This window comes from Panthera pardus, unplaced genomic scaffold, assembly GCF_024362965.1.
Source record: "Panthera pardus isolate Hobbes unplaced genomic scaffold, ASM2436296v1 HiC_scaffold_1, whole genome shotgun sequence".
Lineage (NCBI taxonomy): Eukaryota > Metazoa > Chordata > Mammalia > Carnivora > Felidae > Panthera > Panthera pardus.
In genome coordinates, this window is record NW_026526654.1 from 18,104,852 (window position 1) to 18,115,431 (window position 10,580).

Consider the following 10,580-nt stretch of genomic DNA (forward strand, 5'->3'; position numbering starts at 1 on the left):
CGTGGGTTGTTCATTTATGGCTTTTATGATCTCAAGGTATGCTCCTTCTATCCTTACTTTCTTGAGGGTTTTTACCAAGAAAAGATGCTGTATTTTGTCAAATGCTTTCCCTGCATCTATTGAGAGGATCATACGGTTCTTGTCCTTTCTTTTATTGATGTGATGAATCACGTTAATTGTTTTGTGGATACTGAACCAGCCCTGCATCCCAGGTATAAATGCCACTTGGTCATGGTGAATAATTTTTTTAATGTATTGTTGGATCCAGTTGGCTAATATCTTGTTGAGGATCTTTGCATCCATGTTCATCAGGGAAATTGGTCTATAGTTCTCCTTTCTAGTGGGGTCTCTGTCTGGTTTTGAAATCAAGGTAATGCTGGCTTCATAGAAAGAGTTTGGAAGTTTTCCTTCCTTTTCTATTTTTTGTAACAGTTTCAAGAGAATAGGTGTTAACTCTTCCTTAAATGTTTGGTAGAATTCCCCTGGAAAGCCATCTGGCCCTGCACTCTTGTTTTTTGGGAGGTTTTTGATTACTAATTCAATTTCCTTACTGGTTATGGGTCTGTTCAAATTTTTTATTTCTTCCTGTTTCAGTTTTGATAGTGTATATGTTTCTAGGAATTTGTCCATTTCTTCCAGATTACCCATTTTATTGGCTTATAATTGCTCATAATATTCTCTTATTATTGTTTTTATATCTGTTGTATTGGTTGTGATCTCTCCTCTTTCATTCTTGATTTTATTTATTTGGGTCCTTTCCTTTTTCTTTTTGATCAAATTGGCTAGTGGTTTATCAATTTTGTCAATTCTTTCAAAGAACCAGCTTCTGGTTTCATTGATCTGTTCTACTGTTTTTTTTTTTGGTTTCAATAGCATTAATTTCTGCTCTAATCTTTTTAATTTCCTGTATTCTGTTGGTTTTGGGTTTCATTTGCTGTTGTTTTTCCAGCTCCTTAATGCATAAGGTTAGGTTGTGTATCTGAGATCTTTCTCCCTTCTTTAGGAAGGCCTGGATTGCTATATACTTTCCTCTTATGACTGCCTTTGCTGTGTCCCAGAGGTTTTGGGTTGTGGTGTTATCATGTTCATTGACTTCCATGTACTTTTTAATTTCCTCTTTAACTGCTTGGTTAGCCCATTCATTCTTAAATAGGATGTTCTTCAGTCTCCAAGTATTTGTTACTTTTCCAAATTTTTTCTTGTGGTTGATTTCAAGTTTCATAGCGTTGTGGTCTGAAAATATGCACGGTATGATCTCGATCGTTTTGTACTTACTTAGGGCTGATTTGTGTCCTAGCATATGGTATATTCTGGAGAACGTTCCATGTGCACTGGAGAAGAATGTATATTCTGCTGCTTTAGGATGAAATGTTCTGAATATATCTGTTAAGTCCATTTGATCCAGTGTGTCATTCAAAGCCATTGTTTCCTTGTTGATTTTTTGATTAGATGATCTGTCCATTGTTGTGAGTGGGGTGTTGAAGTCTCCTACTATTATGGTATTACTATCGATGAGTTTCTTTATGTTTGTGATTAATTGATTTATATATTTGGGTGTTCCACATTTGGTGCATAAATGTTTACAGTTGTTAGGTCTTCTTGGTGGGTAGACCCCTTGATTATGATATAATGCCCTTCTGCATTAGGATGCAGCTTATTAAAGATAAGACTGTATCTCTTGATACAGTCTTTATTTTAAAGTCTAGATTGTCTGATATAAGTATAGCTATTCCGGCTTTCTTTTGTTGACCATTAGCATGATAGATGGTTCTCCATCCCCTTATTTTCAATCTGAAGATGTCTTTAGGTCTAAAGTGGGTCTCTTGTAAACAGCATATAGATGGATCTTGTTTTCTTATCCATTCTGTTACCCTCTGTCTTTTGATTGGAGCATTGAGTCCATTGACATTTAGAGTGAGTACTGAAAGATACGAATTTATTGCCATTATGATGCTTGTAGAGTTGGAGTTTCTGGTGGTGTTCTCTGGTACTTTCTAATCCTTGTTGCTTTTGATATATATATTATATATAATATATATATCCTTGTATTTTGAATGACAGCCTTGCTGGATAAAGAATTCTTGGCTGCATATTTTTCTGATTCAGCACATTGAATATATCATGCCACTCCTTTCTGGCCTGCCAAGTTTCTGTGGATAGGTCTGTTGCAAAGCTGATCTGTCTTCTCTTGTAGGTTAGGGACTTTTTTTCCCTTGCTGCTTTCATGATTCTCTCCTTGTCTGAGTATTTTGTGAATTTGACTATGGTATGCCTTGCTGATGGTCGGTTTTTGTTGAATCTAATGGGGGTCCTCTGTGCTTCCTGGATTTTGATGTCTGTGTCTTTCCTCAGGTTAGGAAAGTTTTCGGCTATGATTTGCTCACATAACCCTCTACCCCTATTTCTCTCTCTTCCTTTTCTGGGACCCCTATGATTCTGATGTTGTTCCTTTTTAATGAGTCACTGATTTCTCTAATTCTTAAATCATGCTTTTGTGCCTCAATCTCTTTCTTTCTGCTTCATTATTCTCTATAAGTTTGTCCTCTATATCGCTGGTTCTCTGTTCTGCCTCATCCATCCTTGCCGCTGCTGCATCCATCCGTGATTGCAGCTCAGTTACAACATTTTTAATTTCATTCTGGCTATTTTTTACTTCTTTTATCTCTGAAGAAAGGGATTCTAATCTGTTTTCAACTCCAGCTAGTATTCTTATTATCGTGATTCTAAATTCTGGTTCAGACATCTTGCTTGTATCTCTGTTGGTTAACTCCCTGGCTGTCGTTTGCTCATGCTCTTTCTTTTTGGGTGAATTCCTTTGTTTTGTCATTTTGAAGGGAGAAAAGGAATTAGTGAGGTAGAAAAATTGAAATTAAAAAAATTAAAATTAAAAATTAAACACACACACACACACACACACAAATCAAATAGATGATGCTAGATCCTAGGTGTGTTTGGTCTGGGTGTTGAAAGTGGTTTGACAGATTAGAGAAAAAAAAGGGGGGGCAGAAAAAATAAAAGGGAATCGTTTGAAAATTTGAAAAAATGAATACACTGAAGTAGACTAAAATGAGATGATGGGGGTAAAATAGAATTTGAAAAAAATACAGAAAAGTAAAGAATATAGTAGAAAAAATGAAAGAAAAATATTTTTAATAAAAATTAAAAATAAATATAAATATTTTCTTTTTCTGTATTCAAGAAAAAACAAAAGCATTGAAAAAGAGAAAAAAGATTAAAAAAAGAAAGAAAAAAGAAAAAAAGGAAATCATTTGAAAATTTGAAAAAGTGAATACACTGTAGTAGACTAAAATAAAATGATGGAAGTAAAATAGAATTTGAAAAAAATTACACAAAAGTAAAAAAATAGTAATAAAAATTAAAGAAAATATTTTTAATAAAAATTGAAAATAAAAATGAATTTTTTTCTCTTTCTGTATTCAAGAATAAGGAAAGTGTAAAAGAGAAAAAAAAGAAAGAAAATTGAATAGATGAACCTGCTAACAGATTGAAGTAGGACTGAAGTCACTTCGTTTTCCCCTAGAAGTCAGTCTATGTAGCGCTTTATAGTCCATAAACTGAGCCAGTGGTGAGACTTGGTCTTGAAGATCGAAGTTGGCCCAGTTGGGCAGGGCTCAGTGTAATGGTTCTGCTCTCCACTAGATGGCGCTGCTAGCCTCCTGGGGTGGATTGTTGCGGTGCTCATAGGTACGTATGCGCATGGGCGGGAGTGGTGAAAAATGGTGCCACCCAGACACGCAACTGTTCTCCCAGGTCAGCAATCTCACGCCCGTCCTCTGTCTTCAGCTCTCATCCACTCCCCGTTTTTTCACTCTCTGTGACCAAGCCCCAGGCAGTACCTCTCTCCCGAATTTGTCTCAGATACGGCTGTTTTCCCCGGCCCCTTACTTCTGAAGGACTGCGGCTTTGGCCCGTTCTGCCCCTCTGCGGGAGGGTCTCACTGAGCAATGGCCAAATGAGCAATGGCCGAGTGTCGGCTGCGCCGAGTGTCGGCTGCACCCAGGAACACCCGCTGGACCCTGCTGTTGCCATTGCCCTGAGACTGCGGCCAGGTGCCAGCCTGCCCCAGAAAAAGTTTGCGAGATAGTGTAGCAGCAGCATTTTAGGGATTATGGAAAATCGCAACACACATCTGGCACCAGGCTTCCCTCTCAACGACCTTGCCCCAGCACCAGCAAATGTGGCCGCCTTCCGGGGTCTGCTGGGACCAGGTGGCTTCAACAGTCTCTACCAAACGTCCTTCTGGCAGTGGAACCGCTTTTCTCCGCGTGGCCCGAGAACCTCCCGGATCCAACTCTGCTCCTGGGGATTCACCCTTCCCAGCAGAACATCGCCAGGTATCGAGCTGTGGAGTTGCAGTCTTTGTGCTCCCCTTGTTTACAGTCTTAATGGAATTTAAACCCTCTCCTTTTTCCCTTTTTAGTTTAGTCCCTGCGGCTGTTTCCAATTTTCCACTTTCCCTCCAGCTGCTTTTGGGGAGGGATGCTTTCCCGTATGCTCCCCCCCACCGTTTTGGTCCTCTCTCTGCCCACAAAAGCGGTTCCCTACCTTCTGCGGCTTCTTGCGCCCCAAATTCACCTCTCTGCGCCACGTACCTGCTGAATTCTGTAGTTCAGGTTGTGCAGATTGTTGTGTTAATCCTCCAATCAGTTTTCTAGATGTGTAGGATGGTTTAGTGTTGGTCTGGCTGTATTTCATGGACGCGAGACATGCAAAAAACTTCCATGGTATTCCACCATCTTGTCTCCTCCCCCAGGTATTTCTCTTTTAAATCTTTATTAATCCATAGGCTTTTCCTTCCATTGTTTTTTTTCCTTACAGTTTCTCAGATTGAAGAAACCAGGTTGTTTTTTAGTTTCCCATGATCTGTGTTTTGCAGGTAGTGTCCCCGTTGGCAGATTGAAATGGTTAGCTGGATTCCTAATTGTTCCTTAAAAAGGTCTTCACATAAGACATCCAGATGGCCAACAGACACATGAAAACATGCTGAACATCATTTCTCATCAGGGAAATACAAATCAAAACCACACTGAGATACCACCTCACGCCGGTCAGAGTGGCTAAAATGAACAAATCAGGAGACTATAGACTCTGGAGAGGATGTGGAGAAATGGGAACCCTCTTGCACTGTTGGTGGGAATGCAAACTGGTGCAGCCGCTCTGGAAAACAGTGTGGAGGTTCCTCAAAAAATGAAAAATAGACCTACCTTATGACCCAGCAGTAGCACTGCTAGGAATTTACCCAAGGGATACAGGAGTACTGATGCATAGGGGCATTTGTACCCCAATGTTTATAGCAGCACTCTCAACAATAGCCAAATTATGGAAAGAGCCTAAATGTCCATCAACTGATGAATAGGTAAAGAAGATGTGGTTTATATATACAATGGAATACTACTTGGCAATGAGAAAGAATGAAATCTGGCCATTTGTAGCAATGTGGATGAAACTGGAGAGTGTTACGCTGAGTGAAATAAATCAGGCAGAGATAGACAGATACCATGTTTTCACTCATATGTGGATCCTAAGAAACTTAACAGAAGACCAGGGGCGAGGGGAAGGGAAAAAAAAAAGTTACAGAGAGGGAATGAGGCAAACCGTAAGAGACTCTTAAATATTGAGAACAAACTGAGGGTCGATGGGGGCTGGGAGAGAGGGGAAAGTGGGTGATGAGCATTGAGGAGGGCACCTGTTGGGAGGAGCATTGGGTGTTGTATGGAAACCAATTTGACAATAAATTATTTATATATAAAAGTAAAATAATAGAATTATAAATTTTAAAAAAAGGTCTTCAAATAGATTACACAGTGTGCAACATTTTATTTTTTTAATTATATTTTTGTGTTTATTCATTTTTTGAAAGAGACAGAGCACAAGCAGGAGAGGGGCAGAGAGAGAGAGGGGGACACAGAATTTGAAGCAGGGTCCAGGCTCTGAGCTGTCAGCACAGAGCCCAACGTGGGGCTTGAACTCATGAACCGCGAGATCAGGACCTGAGCGGAAGTTGGACGCTTAACCGACTGAGCCATCCAGGCGCCCCCATGTGCAGCATTTTTAAATAAAGCATATCGTTTCAGAAGACTGGCTGTCACTTGTGGCAATTCAAATTTGAAGCTGTTAGAGCTAGCTACAGAGCTCTCTATAGTTAAATGTTACATAGACCTGTTATATAGTTAGAGCTATTAGAGCTGAAATGGTGAAATTTCCTACCATAAATGATAGGGACAGATTGAGTGACTAGTTCTTACATCGTGAAAACATTTTGCATCCTGGGACATCAAATGTCTAATTGTTAATAGAGAAATACTGTAAATTTCTGAATGTAAAGGTAGGTAGAAAAGGGCGTATTTAGAGTAGGAGAAAAATCAGCACAAAGTTCAAATTTTGGAAAGCTGATCAAACCCAAACCATCATGAATCCCAAAAAGTGACCTTTTTGTTAACTGCCTAATATTTTCTTCCAATATTTTTTTTGGCTGCACACTGTTTGATCACATCTTCAAAAAAACCCCAATTTTGTAATAATTTTTCATATAGAGATCAAAAGTAAACCAATCTTCTAGTGGTTGATGAAGATTTATTATTTATTACTGACAATTAAAAAATGCTGGACTTTTGCTGACTGAATGGCCATTTTGCGTACCATTTCACCTGGAATCACAAGGCTTCATTAGAACATGATACATCAAATCAGTAAGATGCAGGCCAACAAGCTAAGATGCACAAAATCTGTTACATTACACACAGATGACCTTGCTGTCTGCTGGACTGGTATAGGTTTGTAACACAGCAACAAGCGGGTAAACTCTGTCATGTGATCACCATCAAAAAAGTAAGTATACTAAATATATCCTGTGTGCTCTGCTTTTTTGAGTATATTCTTGCCAGAAAAGACTATCCTTTCTGATGAGGTGTTGTAGAGAAGGATTTATCAGCTTATACTCGACATAGCTGATGGATGGAAAATTTTCTCCAGACCAGTTTTCTATACCTCCCTCCCATGTCCTGTTTGTCCTCTGTCATGGACGTTCCTCCTGCCCTGGGTGCTGTAGGAAGTTTTCACATGATCTAGCCCCGGACCTTACCCCTGACCTCATGTCCCAACCTGGGATGTGTCCTTCACAGTGGGCAGAAGGATTCCTGGAACCAGTGGCAGGGCGCCTGGGTGGCTCCCATTGGTTAAGCGTTCGACTCCTGGTTTCTGTTCAGGTCGTGATCTCACGGTTTGTGAGTTCAAGCCCCGAATCGGGCTCTGTATTAGTGGCCTGAAGCCTGTTTGGGATTCTCTCTCTCCTTCTCTGCTCCTCTTCCCCAAATAAATAAATTAATTAAAAAAAAAAGTGAATGCCAATCACAAACATTTAGCCCACTGAACCCAAACTACAGGCAACCTAACTCCACTTACCCTGAGATAGATCCCAAAAAATGTTTGCAGCCTCTCTGATCTTACCAAATATGAAGTCAAATATGTCAGATGGTAAGTCAAACTAGAAAGATAATATTTCTAACTAATTACAGTTAAAATATCTCATTATGAATCCTTGGGGCCCTCCAGCTTAAACTTCTTTAGCTTTTATGGTACCTCTGCTTATGCAAATCAGACAACATTAATTTATTAATTTCCATATTCTAGCATCAAACATTTATTCAGTGTCTGCCGTGAGCCAGGCCCTGTCCTGGGTACTGAAACCTGGACTTTGGAAGGTCCCCATTACAGATTGAGAAGAGACCGTCTTTGCAGAGCCCTGTAACAGTCTCGCACATGCACGCATACAGCTTAGTGGTGTCTCATTTCTCCAAGATACATGCATACGTTCCTGTATCTTTGCTGGAGAAAACCAAAGCAGTTCTGATGTCACAGTTATTTGGCCTGAGCCATCTATCAAGAATTACCCACTTGGAGTGGATGTTGGCAAAACGATGAACACCCAAGCCAAGTCTTCTGGTGACCCACATGGCCTGGTTTCTTTTAGATACACAAAACTCTGGGGGAGCTGAGACTCGTGTATTTCCTTTTGGATTTAAATACCCGAGTTATAACAGATGCTGATGGTGCATTGACATGCCGCTACAACTGGGGGGAGAAATTTAAGCTCAAGTTTTAAGGGAATGAGGAAGCTTGAAAGGACAGGGTGGAAGAAGGGTTTTTCATAAGCTATCCTGTGCAAGATTTAGACTTAGTTCTGAGAAGTTCCTAGTCCTACTGCACACCTACATCCCTCGAGGGCCTTGACCCATTACACGGAAGAACTAGAGGAAACAACAGGAATTCATCCTTAAGTCAGAAGTTCCCAAACTTTCTCAGTGCCCTCAGTGTCTCTGATTGTAAACCTAGACCAAAATAAATAGCCAATAATTCTTCATATTAAGTAGCTTAGGTTCAAACAACTTAATTATTATTCATATCTTAAAAACTTAGCAGTTGTTTGAAAAAACAATATAAGTTTACATTTTATTAATATTTATTTTTTGAGAGAGAGAGAGTGCACACAAGTGGGGAAGAGAGAGAGAGAGAGAGAGAGAACGCCAAGCAGGTTCTGTGATGTCGGTGCAGAGCCTGATGCGGGGGCTCAAACCCGCTAACCGTGAGATCCCAACTTGAGCCAAAATGAAGAGTCGGACACTTAACCAACTCAGGCAGCCATGTGCCCCAAAACAATATAAGTTTAAAAATGCTTTATTTTAGAGGTGCCCGGGTGGCTCAGGCTTCAGTTAAGTGTCTGGCTTCAGTTCAGATCATGATCTCATGGTTCCTGGGTTCCAGCCCCACATCAGACTCTGTGCTGACAGTACAGAGCCTGCTTGGGATTCCCTCTCTTCCTCTCTCTCTCTGCTCCTCTCCTACTCACGTTTGCTTGCTCTCTCTCTCTCTCTCTCCAAATAAATAAATAAACTTTAAAAAATGTTTTATTTTATTTTTAAATAACCACAATTACTTGCCAAGGGGATGTGTGCCTATTGGGTGCTGAACAACTTTGCAATCTTTACAATCAGATTGGAAATGCCACACTGATTTTTGTGCAGTGTTTTCTTTTAATTCAGCAAGAGCTAGAAAATCAGCTTCACAATACATCGAGGAACGGAGAGGAATGTAGCACCATCTGATAATGTAACTGTGCACCACCTTGAGCTAGTAGTTCACACAGTGTCCAACAGGTGTCGCCATGTTTCCCTCACGACAAAAATATTTCATGCGGCCACAGGGCACATGGTTGGAACTGCCACCTCAAGTTTGTTGCAAGGCTCTATTTTTCTAGTTTGTTCAAAAGCAGGTCTCCAAGAATAATAGGACAATGAGGGCAGTGTGAATGGGGCAAAGGAACAGAGTCATGAGACACTAAACCTGGATGGATTCATTTCTTTCTCCAAGCAGATAACCGTACATGCACATAGTGGCTCCAATTTGTGTCATCTTACTTTTTCGGCAAGAAAACTCTGGTGGGCCTTAGAACATTCCATAATCCATTCACTCCCACCTCTCCTAGCTATTTCATACCTTTACTTCTCTCCTCAAACCTCTAATACCTCCTACTCCATCCTCACAAGCAGATGAACTTGCTTCATACTTCACTGAGAAGAGAAGAGAGACCTTTCACTGACTCTCTTCCCATCTGTACCTGCCATGGATGGACAGTCCTCGCTGCCATTTCAAGCCAGTGCCTCTGCACTGATCCCAGTCCTCATCTACTCAAGGAATCATTTTAACATTCTCCCCTCTCTGTACTACATCATCACTTTTTCTCTCTCTACTGGATCATTCCCAATAGCATATATGCTATTATTTCTTGATCTAAAAACAAAATACTAACAGATAAAAGTCCCCAAGTTATCCTTTAACCTCTCTTCTGCTGCCAGCTACTTCCCCATCTAGTTTTTTCTCCTTGTAAGAAAAATCCTCAAAGAATTCTTCACTCGCTTTCCCATTCCTCTTTTCCATTGTCTTATAAATCCACACCAATCCTTTTCCCCACCACCCCCACCACCTAAACTTTTCTTACAAAAGCCATGGGTAACCTCTGCACAGTGAAATATAATATTTTAAATCTAAATCAAAAACCATCTTCAATTAGCAATATCTGACCTAGGTGAGCTCTCCCTGTTTCTTCAAGCAGTTTTCTTCTCTTGGCTTCCATGATACCACAGACTTTTGGTTTTCTCCTTGCCTCACTGGCTTCTACTTCTCAGTTGCATCTGCTGGTTCTTCCTCACTTCCCTGATCTCTTAACGTACTTGGTTTCCTTCCCACTCCCACCATGTCTTGGAAGAACATCTATATGTTTGATTACTCCAAACTTACATCACCAACTCAAATATCTCTCCTAAACTCTAGGTGTAGATCTCTAATTGCCCTCTCAGTTTCTCCACTTGTTTGAGTAGTAGATGTTTCAAACTCAATATAACCAAAACCGAAGTACTGATCTTCATGCACAAACTTGTTCTGTCCATAGCCTTCCCCATCTCAGTTGATGTCACTCTATTCTTCTAGTTGTTCAGATAAAAACCTAGGGTTCATGTCTTCTGGTTCCAGATAAGATGCTATAACACCTGCCACCCCGTTTCTTC